Below are 13,461 nucleotides of genomic sequence, written 5' to 3' on the forward strand. Positions count from 1 at the left end.
ATGGGCATGGGGGCACCACAGAGCTGCCCTCCACCCATTGAGGGTGGTGTGCTGAAGCTGCAGTCACCAATGCAGGTGGAGAGCAGGTTCTTCCCTCCTGTGAAGGTGGGGACCCTGTGGCTCTGTTTTCGGGAGTCAAAGAGGCCCCTGGCAACCCCCGGTGGGATGGATGGGCAGAGCCCACTTGCAGAGGCTGTGAATCCATGGTGAAGACTTCTCCCACTTGCAGGGCAGGAGAAGCTGTAGTGGGCCTCACCTCCCCAGAAGGCAATGTCACCATCGAAGTTCCCATTCTCTGGGGTCCCCCATTCTGTGGGTTCAGAGCATTAATGAAGTTTCTTTCCTCATCATCTTTCTCCTCCTGTGATCTACTGTCAGGGAGGGGTTCTAAGACCCCTTTCTCCTTCTGGATCATTACACGTTTCTCTGTCTCTGGCACAAGGCTGTCATGCAATATTATAAATATTGTAACTCTTCAGAGAGTTCACACTGCTGGCAATACTGTTTCAATCTAGTAATGATGCAGTAACTCAAAGAACAATTCACAGGCCATCTCAGCTCATCACTCAAAATGTAAGTAGGCCACACCTTGTTACAATAGTAAATCATTAACTGCTTAGTCAAGGGGTTCCTGTATGTTGACTTAGCACGGTAGCCCTCCCAATCTCTTAGGATTCTACCCAGTGGACTCCACTTAGGCACCAGCTCAGAACTACTCACACAGTTCCAACAAAACAAACAAAGGTTCAGAGCAAAAAGAATACAGATGGCGTATTTCCCCTGCTATCGCCCACAATTCTAGCTTCATTATTGCAAAAGAGCAATCAGAAACCAAGTTTTCAACTCAAAACACTTTCACATCTCTGCTCCCTCTCTGTGTCATTTCCTTAACACCTTTCTGGGTGTGACCAGGCGGCCTATGCCCTCAAGAGTGCAGAGAAATCCTCAATGACTGGGAAAATTCTGAAGCCTCACTCTCTCACACCTAAGCGGGTTGGTCTGCCACAGACAATTATTGTCCCATCTGGGTCACCAAAAATTGTTACCAAGCAGAGGTCCAAGGGGGAGGCAATATTTGGCCCACTGAGGGATGCCAAAAACTGTTACAGAAAACAGGGGCCCCTCCCAAGGACGGTACACTAATACCTACTGGGCTCATCTGTCCACTGCCAGAGGAAAGACATCTCTCAATGTCAGAGATTTGTGAAAAGGAAAGCAAAGATTTAAAGCTGTACAGACTTAAAGTAGTGACCCGATGTCCCCATAAAAATATCAAAGTACTTTAGGATAACCACAGATGCCCACAGCGCTTCCTCCCCCGCCCGCCCCCCTCCCCCCGGCCCCGAATTCAGAGTACCATATCTTAGGAAAAGAATCACACATCTGTTGTTTCAGGCTGCTGGCACCGTCAGCTGTGTCGCTGTCCAGGCAGGATCTCCTGTTAATCCAAAGTCATGTGGCAACTTCTCATGGTCCACTGGCAAGAGTTCTCCTGCTTTAAGTACCCATTTTTCCAGGCAAAGTCTCTCCTGCTTCCCAGACCATGCAGCCAAGGGGAGCACCCCAAACCCTCGTGGGCCTCTTCTACCAAAGCTGGAGGGGTCAGCACTCTGACCAAAAGTGTGTGGCTTTCTTCTTCACCTGGCTGCAGGGATCTCCATTCTGGCAAAGCCGCGTGCCTCTCTCTTTCATGGCTTCCAAGTTTCCGTTTAAATCCCTGCACCAGTCCTCCTTTGCAGCCCCATTTCCAACTCCTCCTACAATCAGTTACACCTGCCAGGACTCCCACATTATTACAAGTTTACTGGGCTGCCATAGTGAGTCTGGGCAAGTGTGGCCCCGTGGTGTGGAGCCAATCGACTCCAATCTCTCATGCAGGTGCTGTAACTCAGGGGATCTGCCCCCCAGTTACATCCTGGGTAGAAGCCACTCCCTTCTCCCTGGCTCTAAGCATGGCCACAGCTATTTAACATGTCTATGAAACCAGTTAAATGTTAGAGATATGTTAAATGACCATGTCAGAGGTTAGCTGCAAAACTGTTGCTATGCAAAACAGCTCTCAATGGCCCTGCTTCATTTGTCCCTTCCCCCAACTGACACCTGGGGGTGGGGTGGGTGAGGACATCTTAATATTTCCTGGGAACCTCGAGTTCTGGACCCCATTCCAAATTATTTTTTGAGCACCCCCCCCCTCCTGGCTGTACCCTGTTACAAAACTACTTGAAGGAATCCATCCATTTAATAGGTATTATAAGCTAAGAAGCAGTCAGTGTCTCTATTGAGCAGTGCAGGGAGACACAGCAATAAGGAAGATTCAGTTATCTTGCTAATAAGTTAGCAAGCTACTTGGAGAAACTTGGCAAATGTGCCCCAAACTGTAAAGCGATGCAGACGTGGCAAATGATAGGAAAAGGAGCTGCATAAACAGCTGGGAACAGTGAGATCAGACATCACAACGGATAGTCTGAAAAGTGTCTCACCTTTGCTCCGATGACCCACCTGACTTGAGAGAAGCAGGAGAAACCAAAAGACCAAAACTGGTCTCCCTCCTGCTTCTCATGTCTCTTTCTGACTCCCCTGATCTCCCCATTCTAGAGTCTGTTTTTTAAATGAACTCCTCTAAGTGCAATAAAAAGCTCACATTTTTCTATACAAAGTTTTCCGTTCCATTTCTATCTGAGTGTTCAAGTGTCAGCAACGAATGTGTTCATGTGTTTAATGGAGGAAATTTGTTACACAAAGTCTTGTTCAAAAAGAGCCAGCAAAGATGCTGTTGATTAGAAATGTCAGAACATCATAGAAATCAAACAGGTAGCCTTCAAGAAAAGCACTCCTCTCTTTTACCCTCCCCCAAAAAGGCAGTGTCATTTTCTGATGCTGCAGAAAATGGTATTTTGTGCTTTAGGTGAAGGGAAAAGAGGGGGGACAGTCTTAGTAGGTACTCAACCCACCCTGTACCCTTGATTGTAGGCATTTAAGATAAATAAACAGCTTGAAATTTATATCCAAAAGCCTGAAGTCATGAAGTTACTTCTAATGACACAGGGACAACATGAAAAAATGTTTTAAATTGCAATGTCAAGGCATAAGAGCAATCCCCTTATTTTCCAGTAGCATTAAAGAAACAGGTAAAGTTATTACTACAATACTTGGATTCTAGGAGGAATAATTTACTCATTTCTGAATTAAGTTCTAAGTGGTCAGCCTTCTCTACATGGAACACATGTAAATTGTTGGATATATTTAAAAGCGTCCCCAGTGCATTTATGTTATCTGAAGTATGCCAACATGAGTAGGTTTCTAGGATGAAAATCTTTTCTCCCAGGATGTGATATCTGAGAAGCATACATTATTTTTGGTTAGAACTTATATTGGAACCAGGAGAGTACAATAAATAGTTTTATTATCATTTTCTTGATAATATAGAGGTGCTGTAAATTCAAAAGGCCTTGAAAATGTATTAACATTCAAATGCTGACTTAATACCTGCCTTATTAAAATATTCTCTAGAGATCACAAAATTTAAAATGCACAAGATGAAAATTTTCCTTGTCTTTTTCCTTTAACATATTTTCCTTTTATTTCTTCATATATTTTCTCGATATATTTCTAGAGAATTGACCAATTTGTGTGGCAATGTGCTTGACAGAATGAGATGGAGAAGAGAGAGGGGAGAACCTCTGTCAAAAGTATTCATTCTGCAGTGTGACGTAAAGAGTATAACTGTACAGTGTGTAATTCTTTTAACCTATACTCATGATCAATTTACTTTGCATATTTGTCTTAAGGAATTATGGGATATACTGAGCTATTTCTAGAATTTGATTTGCATAACTATTTTAATCCTTTATGAATATGGTGGCAGGTGGTCTAACAAAAGATTTTTTTAAATTTGTAAGTTACCTTGTAAGTTTTATGAGAATGTTAGAATTAAACGCCTTTAGAAATATATTTAAAACATGTCTCTATTGAAAGGAACACAATTATACAAAGGCATGATTTGTCTTTTGGTAATGGCACAGTACTTTACTTTTTGCTAGTCTGAAAAGCACCTTTGTTCACTGAAAGTTTGTCATTGAAAGTTTTTTTTTCTCTTTTTTTAGTTTCTCTTGGTGAGATTAAAATTCATTTAATCAGGTTCTGGCCAAGATTGAGGCGTAGGTAGAAACACTTACTTCCTTGAACAACCAGAAGGATACAACTAATCTAAAAACAATAAACAACCAGAAGTGCCAGAAAACCAAACTGCATGGAACTCCCACAACCCAGGCATTAAAGAAACATTCATCCAGGCTGGTAGGAGGGTAAGAGGGGGGCGGAGGTGAGCAGCCAAGCGCAAAGGACACACGGAAATGCAGCGGACTTTGGGGGTTGGGGGAGGCGGGGGCTGGCTGAACAGGAAACTAAAGACTCAAGCTAGCTATAACTACTGTGGGGGTTGCCACAGTGGGAGAAACTCCCAGTCTCACACAAGAGAAGTTCATTGGAAAGTGAGGCTAGAGAGGAGCAAGCAAGCCCTATTGTTCTCTCTCTGACCCCTCCTCCACAGACAGTGCCACAGCACATCAAAGGGGGTTGCCTGCTCTGGGTTAATACCTAAGGCCTCGCACCCCCACAACATGACAGGTGTGCTGAGACAAAGAAATGTGACTCAAGTAAAAGAACGAGTCAAAACTCCAGAAAAAGAGCTAAGTGACAAGGAGATAGCTAACCTATTTGATGCAGAGTTCAAACTCTGGTAATCATGATGCTCACAGAACTGATTGAGCTTGGTCCCAAAATGAAGGAACAAATGAAGTCTACCCAAAGTTAAATAAAGCAAAATATACAGGCAAGCAACAGTGAAGGGAAGGAAACTGAGACTCAAATCAATGATTTGGAGTAAAAGGAAGAAATAAATATCTAACCAGAACAGAATGAAGAAACAAGAATTTTAAAACATGAGGAGAGGCTTAGGAAACTCTGGGACAATTTTAATTGCTCTAACATAAGAATTAATAGGGGTGCCAGAAGGAGAAGAAGAAGCACAAGAAGGCAAAAACTTATTTGAACAAATAATGAAGGAAAAATTCCCTAATCTGGCCAAGGAAATAGATTTCTAGGAAGTCCAGGAGGCCCAGAGATTCCCAAAGAAGTTGGACCCAAAGAGGAACACACCAAGGCATATCATCATTAAGTTACCCAAGATTAAAGATAAAGAGAGAATCTTAAAAGCAGTAAGAGGAAAGGAGAAATTTACCTACAGAGGAGTGCCCATAAGACAGTCATCTGATTTTTCAAAAGAAACCTTGCAGGCAAGAAAGGGCTGGAAAGATGTATTTGAAGTCATGAAAGGCAAGGACCTACATCCAAGATGACTCTATCCAGCAAAGCTATCATTTAGAATGGAAGGGCAGATAAAGTGCTTCCCAGATAAGGTCAAGTTAAAGGAGTTCATCATCACTAAGCCTTTATTATATGAAATGTTGAAGGGACTTATCTAAGGAATAGAAGAAGATAAACTATTAACAGTAAAATGACAACAAACTCACAGCTACTGACAATTGAACCTAAAAAAACCCCAGAAACTAAGCAAACAACTAGAACAGGAACAGAATTAGAAAAATGTACATCACATGGGGGATTTTCAGTGGGAAGGGGGAGGGGAAGAATGGGAAGGGAAAGTTACAGGATAAGAAGCATAATTGGTAGGCATAAAATAGATGGGGAGAGGTTGAGAATGGTATAGGAAACAGAATTTGTAGAACTTATATGTACAACCATGGACATGAACTAAGGGAGGAGGATGCTGGAGGGTTAGGGGTGCAGGGCAGAGGGATGATAAGGGAGGGAACTGTGAAAACTGTAATAGCATAATCAATAAAATATACTTAAAAATAAATAAAAATTTCATTGAATCATTATAAATGTCATAAGAGAAATTTACCATTGTAATGGGTCTCAGTGACCTTTCTGTCTCCAAAACTTCTTAATCTGTGGGTGGGTGACGTTTTTCAGATTTTGAAACACTGGCAGCAAGACGTGGATTTAAACATTTTCTTAGTATTTGGAACACTAATGCTCTCGTGATGAAAGTTGAACCATTCTTTTTTCCAGATTATATTTTCCTCCATTTTGTTATCAGTTTCTCATGAAGACCTTACTTCAGGACTGTGACAAAAAGGAAAACTCCACTTTGGATGTTGGAACACTGATAGCTCTCAAGCCTCACCTCGCCTTTCCTTTTTGCCCCACACCTGGGCTAGCCAGCCCCAGCAACTAGGAATTCTCAACCAAGGCCCTGCTTCCTGGCCACAAAAACGCTAAAACCAATCAAAATGCCTTATTATTGGCACTTACACTTACTTGTATCTGCTCTGTTCTTGTCAGAAAATCTGATGATGTGACTAATCATTTTTGTCATATCCTCTTGGTGTGTGTGGTATTGTCAGCCCCAATATCCAAACAAATTTCAGGTGGGGGTATGATCTCACCCTTTGCAAAACCAATGACTAAACAAGAACACAAAAACAATGTTTTAAAGATGTAAGAATGAAGTACAAAGTATAACAAAATGATGTACATTTGAAAATAAGCATTTTGTTTTCATTGGTTAGGGTAGAGCTGGAAGTCCTTTAACAGAGACCCAAAATGAGAGTGGCTTGTTTCTCTAGGGTTTTAGGTGACTGCTTCAGGGGACCATCAAGAGCAACTCAGCTGGTAAATCAGCTCCATAGTCTTTCCCAAGTGCCTTTATGCTATGGGTGTAAAGTAGCCAGATTCGTTGTTGCATCTCCCCATTGGAGAGGAAGTGGAGTGCAATTTTCTTTTTTTTAAATTATTTTATTGTTTTTCAGTTACAGTTGTCTGTGTTTACCCCTACCAACCCCAGCCAAGCCCACCTCCCTCCCTTGCTTCCACCCTCCTTGGTTTTGTCCATGTGTTCTTTATAGCTGTTCCTTGGACTGCAATTTTCTTTTTAGCAAGTGGGGCAGATCACTTCTGATCACACTCCATTGCTAAAAAGTTACTTGCTTGGCCATACACAGACAAGAGCTTCTGGCAAATGCAGTGTCCAGATATCTAGATGGGTGGCCATGTGCCCCGCTAAACTACTGAGAGAGATGGAGGAGGAGGAGGGGTGGGGGAAGAATATGAGAATGTGAGTGAATGAATTGTGAAAAATGATTGAAGTCCACTAGCCATTTCTTCCCCTCAATGACTTTCTCTCTCCTAACTGAATCCAGCAAAATCAATAGAGAATATTAATAGTTGTTGCCCAAAGGTCTGATGGTTGCAGGCAACATGCAGCTCCCCAGAAACCAGTCACAATATCATAGTTTAACAACATTCTTCTGTATTTTATTTTGAGTAGCAAATATTTTCTTTTAAAAATTTATACAGGAGCAAACATTCAGTCATACGAACATTCAGGGCCTGCAATGCTTTGCTTCTCCATTCAAACCCATCTTGAGATTTCAAAAATATATCTTAAGAATAAATGTTTAAGAATTCAGGTTGATCAGTGAAAAGACCAGGGTAACATCTAAGCAGGGAGCCATCATTGAAAGGAAAAGGGGGTTGACGTCATTGCTCACAAAAAAGAATGCGGCTGTCTTTCTCAGAGTGGATAGTGATTAGTGGACGCTATCTGGAAGAGACCAAACTGATTTGCTTCAAGATGATAACACAATATACCAGTGATGTATCATAGAATTGTACACCTGAAACCTATAAAATTTTATTAACCAATGCCATCCCAATAAATTCAATAAAATTAAAAAAGACAATAAGGAGAGGGAAGGTTGGGGTGGAACTGTAATTTGGTAGAGGTGCAGTGAGACTGGCACTGAGTCAATAACTGTTGATAAGATACTGGATGATGAGTATATGAGGTTTCTTGTACTACTTCACTTTTATGTTTAAAATTTTTCATTATAAAAGATTTATTGTTTTGCTTTATAAAAGAATGAACCAAATAGGCTCATGCTAGCATCAAGCTTGTCTATAGGGAATAGGTCTGTTCTCAGACACACCGACAAAACTCAATTTGTGAAACTTCTCAACAGTTATTAAAATTTAACTTAATGAAACACATTATCTCTAACTTTTCCTGTAAAGCATTTCAGTTACTGCAATAAAAATATTTTTATTTATCATATTTTAATTAACATGATGAAAATTTGGATTTAAATAATGTGAAAATTTTTCCAGAAATACACTCTAAAAATGTGGAATCTTTCATTCATGATTGAAGTTATTTTATATGAGCCTTTTTTCCCCCAAGTTTTAAAGAGTGACTTAATATATTTTTTTTCCTTGAAAGACAGTAAACTACAGAGCTGATGTATAACTCATATTTCTTTGATTGACCATAGAAGGTTTACCATCAAATGTTTACCTGGCAACTACTTCAGATGCAAAATGATAGTTTAAATTTTTTTTTTCATTTTTAGGATACTAATTTTCTAAAATCTCAGTTGGATTCTTTTTTAAATCCTGTCACTTCAAATTTTGTTTGATACTGAAAAAATGTATCATTAAATAATGTAAGCAGGCACAAAATGTCTTTAGGCTAAACCAATGGTTCTCACAGGGGTATAATTTACCTTCATTTGTACCCCCAAGGGACATTTGGCAGTTTCTAGAGACATTTCTGGTGTCACAACTTGGGGGAAATTCTTGAATCTACTGGATAGGGTCAGCAGGTATTTTGCTAAACATCCTCTAATGCATAATGCAGTGCCCCACGCCCAACACAATTATCCAGAAAATCAGCAGTGTTGAGATTAAGAAAGTCTGGACCACAGGGAGAGATTGCCTGGAGATAGTCACCACGCCACAGTTACCATTCCATGGAGCAGGCCATCCATTTCCTTGCTCAGCCAGCACAGCCACACTTGTGAGGAAAGCCCACATGGACACCAGGATGTCCACTCAGGATGTACATAGCAGAAGTTAGCCTGTGCATTTTACTGACAGAAATCATGCTCCATCATGATATTCTTCTTTCTTGCTTTCCATCTTTTGTGACATACACATATTTTATTGAAATGCTTGCCACTCTGAGTTATTCAATTTTAATCTGCTGTAGTATTGGGTTTTCTGAAGTATTCTGATGATTTGTGAGCCCAGTATAGCAGAATGCAATTCTGAGGTGTAGGGAAAAGAGGAATTGGGAAAGGGGAGCATTTACCTGGATGTTTGGAAGAGGAGTCACCTGGCAGGAGGCACTTAGAGGACGTGAGAGGTCGTGGAACAAGAACCCACTCATCCTTGAATAGGCTCCTCGCCTGAGCACGTAACTGCCACTAAAATTCTCAGGTGGGACTCTTCTGTGGGCTTCCACCTAGGAATAGTGGTGAGACAAAGAGAAAGCATTCATTTATGCTTGAGGGTCATAGGAACTTTTGAGAGTGGCAAGAAAAGAAAGGCATTTAGCTGCTCTCTTGACTTCTCATTTAATCAGAAAGGTGTTTTATAATTTCACAAGAAGAAGGTAGCCTGTCAGTGGCTCTCAGCTGTGTGCACCTTGTGACTTTAAAAAGCCCCAACACCCAGGCTTCACCCCGGGCAAGTCATGTCAGAACCTCTGAGGGCAGGAGATGGTGGAGAAATGGAGACAAGATTTAAGAACAGCATATTAATGGCATCTTTAAATGTGGGAAATGTGTACACTGAAAGTACCCTAACTTTCTTTGGGGGTGGGCAGTACAGGATACTAAACTTTATTTAAGGATTATGTTGTTAAGGACTGTCATCTCTGGGTTATGTTAAAAATACTAGAATACAGTTCTCTTTAATGTAGGGAGTACTGAGGATTAACAAATTAGGGGGAAGATATCAGAATGTAAAAGAAATATTTATTCTGAGGATATTACCTGAAATACACGGTATCATGTTGAAACAGAAAAATCATAAAATGTTGCCAGGGAATTTTAGACAGTGACCCCCATTGTAACAGTGAAAAATTGTAACCATGGGAAATTATAACCCACCCCACCATTCTTTTGACACTGTATGTTTGTTTGTTTTGACTTCAGATAAGTGCTGACTCTGATATGTAGCTTGTAGGTGAACAACACGTTTGTATAAGAATCCTAGGAACTAACTTCAAAAGGCCCAAAGTCTGACCATCAGGCACCCCAGCTCCAGGAGATCTGCCGACCTTCAGTGGTGGAGTCAGGATGACATAAAACAAGGACGACGTGAATCCGAGACGACGAAACCAGGGTGATGCACACTGGATGATGATACACATCATTTGCCTTCTCTTGATGTGCTCACCTGCACATCGAGAACTTTTCAACCCCGTTCCTTGAGCTCTCTCTTCCTTGTTCTGTTTCCCTCTTCCTCCTTATAAAAACCCCTGCCTCCACTGAGAGGTAGAGATAGACTTTGTGACAAGAGTACCCCCTCTTCCCAGAAGATGGGGCTTTGAGATGTGAGTCCCTCCCATCTTCATAGGACATGGGCTTTGAGACGTGTACCCCCCACCATCTTCCAGATGGCTGGCATCTGAATAAACCACTTTCCTTTGGTCCAACACTTGCCTCTTGAGTATTCGCTTTTGTAGCAGCAGGCAGACAGACCCGCTTTCGGGTATGTCACTGAATACCAAAAATGTCCTTTTTAAAATCAAAATTGTCCCAAATTTCAATCTTCTAAGAAATAAAGTTAGAAACAAGTGGATGAGATTTCTGATATTAAGACCAATAAAGAAAACTGGTTTATGTGTTTGATCTATCCCTGGACTTTGTCATCTTCCAACAAGACAATTATATTGAAATGTTAGGAAGGATGAAGGTCTTCAGTTACATAGAGAGGCACAAACTTTCCTATGGCTTAAATATATTTTTTTTAATTTTTAAAGAAGGTTGGAGTCAGAAATGACAGCTTTCATGAGTCAATGTTTGCAATGAAATCTAAAAGTGGACTTGAGTTTGGTCAGTAGCTTCTGGCATAAGATTCATTTCTATATTAAAATGGATTCTACCCTTTCTCAATACTATATCAAAGTACATTGTTGCTTTAGTTTTTCTTGTGTAAATTCTTGTTTTGTCTTATCTTGTAGAAATTCTGGCCTATGAAGTCCCAACCTCAGTGAGAGACCATCCTAGGGTTTAGGGGAAAGAGCCTGGCATAGAATTATTTTAAAGAATCTCCATGAAGTAAAATTACAATTTTTAAAAAAGATTTTATTTTTAGAGAGAAGAACAGGGAGGGAGGAAAGACAGCGAGAGAAACATCAATGTGAGAGAGAAACATGGATCAGTTGCCTCTTATATGTGCCCAGACTGGGAACAGGACCCACAACCTAGGCATGTGCCCAGACCAGAAATTAAATGAATGACATTTCTTTTATTGGGTGACACCCAACCTACTGAGACACACTGGTAAGGGCTGGATACAAGTTTTTTTTTGGAAACATTTGAAAGGTGCTAACTTTGGTAAGAGGTTAAAATAATAGCCACAGAACTATACAATAAAAAGGGAATATTGTTCTTTAATAAAAATAATAACCAAGGGGAGAGGTAACAAATGACAAAGTTCTGTTTTTCTTTGCATGGTAGTGAATCAGTAGGTACCAGTGCTAAGTTTTCTACACAAACTTCACCTCATTCTTTTAACTATGTACATTCAGTCTACCACTTTAAAAAATTGAGATGGTATTTGTAAAAGCAAAGTTTTTAAAAAAGGTGATTACATGTTTTTAAGTTAGATGAAAAAGGATGATTGATCCAATTAAGTTTTGAACACTTATTAAAAAGGATGTATTGAACATTATGTGAAAACAACATTTAGCAAAATTGCTGAAATACCTGATCCTTTGCAGATAATTCCACTTGCTAAAGTCTAATATTTTTTCCAACAACCTAGCAGGGGTGTCCAAACTTTAAGTGCCTCTGGGCCATGCTGGAAGAAGAAGGGTTGTCTTGGGCCACATTTTAAATACACAAACATTAATGAAAACTGATGAGCAAAAAAAATTAAAAGGTTTTAAGTAAATTTACGATTTTGCATTGGGCCACATTCATAGCCACCCTGTGCCACGTGCAGCCCGTTGTGGGCTGCGGGTTGAATGCTAAGGAATGCTTCTTGAACACAGACTAAGCTGAACCAAAAATACTTCTGTGACCAGGTATGGTAATCAGTAGAGCAAAATTCCATACATTATGAGCATGTTAGCCTCAGGGGTGAAGTTGTATATTGTACACACAATATACAACTGTAAGTCCTGGCTAAGTAAATAAATACAAAACGAACACCTTTTAAAAAACAGTTCATAGATTAGCATGGTCATAGTTAGTCAGTGAAACAAAGTTCATAAATTGTTTATTTGTGATGCTGACTCCATTTACAATACTTGGGGGGTTATTCAAGGTCAGGCTACATTAGCATCACTGTATGGCTAGCACCCAGCACCTTGCCTATGCACCCATGATGAACACTCCATCACTGTTGGCTGAATCAAACAGTGAAATCTCATGAGTCCATTTCTGACTGTAATCAGTTTTGCATGTCATAATTTCCCTTCGTGTTCCAAAACTTTACTGATTTACACAGTTTTTTTGTACTACCTCAAAATTCATGCAAACAGAACTTTCCTATATGTAAAATAAAAGTGCACCACACTACTAGTGCTATTTTACTAACTCAAGAGTCTTTGCCAGTTGTGGGCTATATAAAAATATGTTTGTAATAAAAACTGAAGACAACAGTGACAAAAATAAGGGTATAATGTTAAAATCAAATGATATACAATACTGTCATTATTCTGATATGGAATTTTTACACAGCAATATTGATACAGGTACAAATGGCAGGATGTTAGGCAATCCATTACAACAGAACTTTGGTTACAAATGAAGTTTAAATTCAACTTAATACCAATTTAAAAGTGATAACTAGTGTTATGCCAGGTTAAAATCAATATTTCCTCTCCAGGTGACATTTTAGGGAACATCTCTAGCTCTGAGACTTTTCTAACAAAATTAACTTCATGAAAAGAAGTAAATGTAATACTGTATTGTGGAGATTTCTAACCTTTTTAATCTCATGGCACACATAAAGTACTAAAATTCTGCAGCATGCCAAAAATATATATATTTTTTGCTGATCTGACAAAAATAGATATAATTTTGATTCGTTCACACAAGATAGCTATTGTTGTGTTGGCTGTTGTCATTTTTTTATTTGACAATCTAAGGGAAAAGAAGTCAGTGTCCTTGACTCAATTGCTAGGTATTGCATATTTTTAAAATTCTTACAGCACACTGGTTGAACATCGCTACTGTACTGGAAACTCTTTAAAAAAACTCAAGTCTACAAATCTGGACTAAATTAATTTGACTTTCCATTACTTCTGTCCTCATATAGTCGGACAGCAGACCTGAGGCCCCCTTTGCATAGACTGGTTCAGTGGAAGTTTAGCAGCACACCAGCCTCCACTCCATGTAAATTCGGAGTGTCTAGTTCAAC

Source organism: Sturnira hondurensis, unplaced genomic scaffold, assembly GCF_014824575.4.
Source record: "Sturnira hondurensis isolate 20B ecotype Veracruz unplaced genomic scaffold, ASM1482457v3 Scaffold0002840, whole genome shotgun sequence".
In the NCBI taxonomy this organism is placed as follows: domain Eukaryota; kingdom Metazoa; phylum Chordata; class Mammalia; order Chiroptera; family Phyllostomidae; genus Sturnira; species Sturnira hondurensis.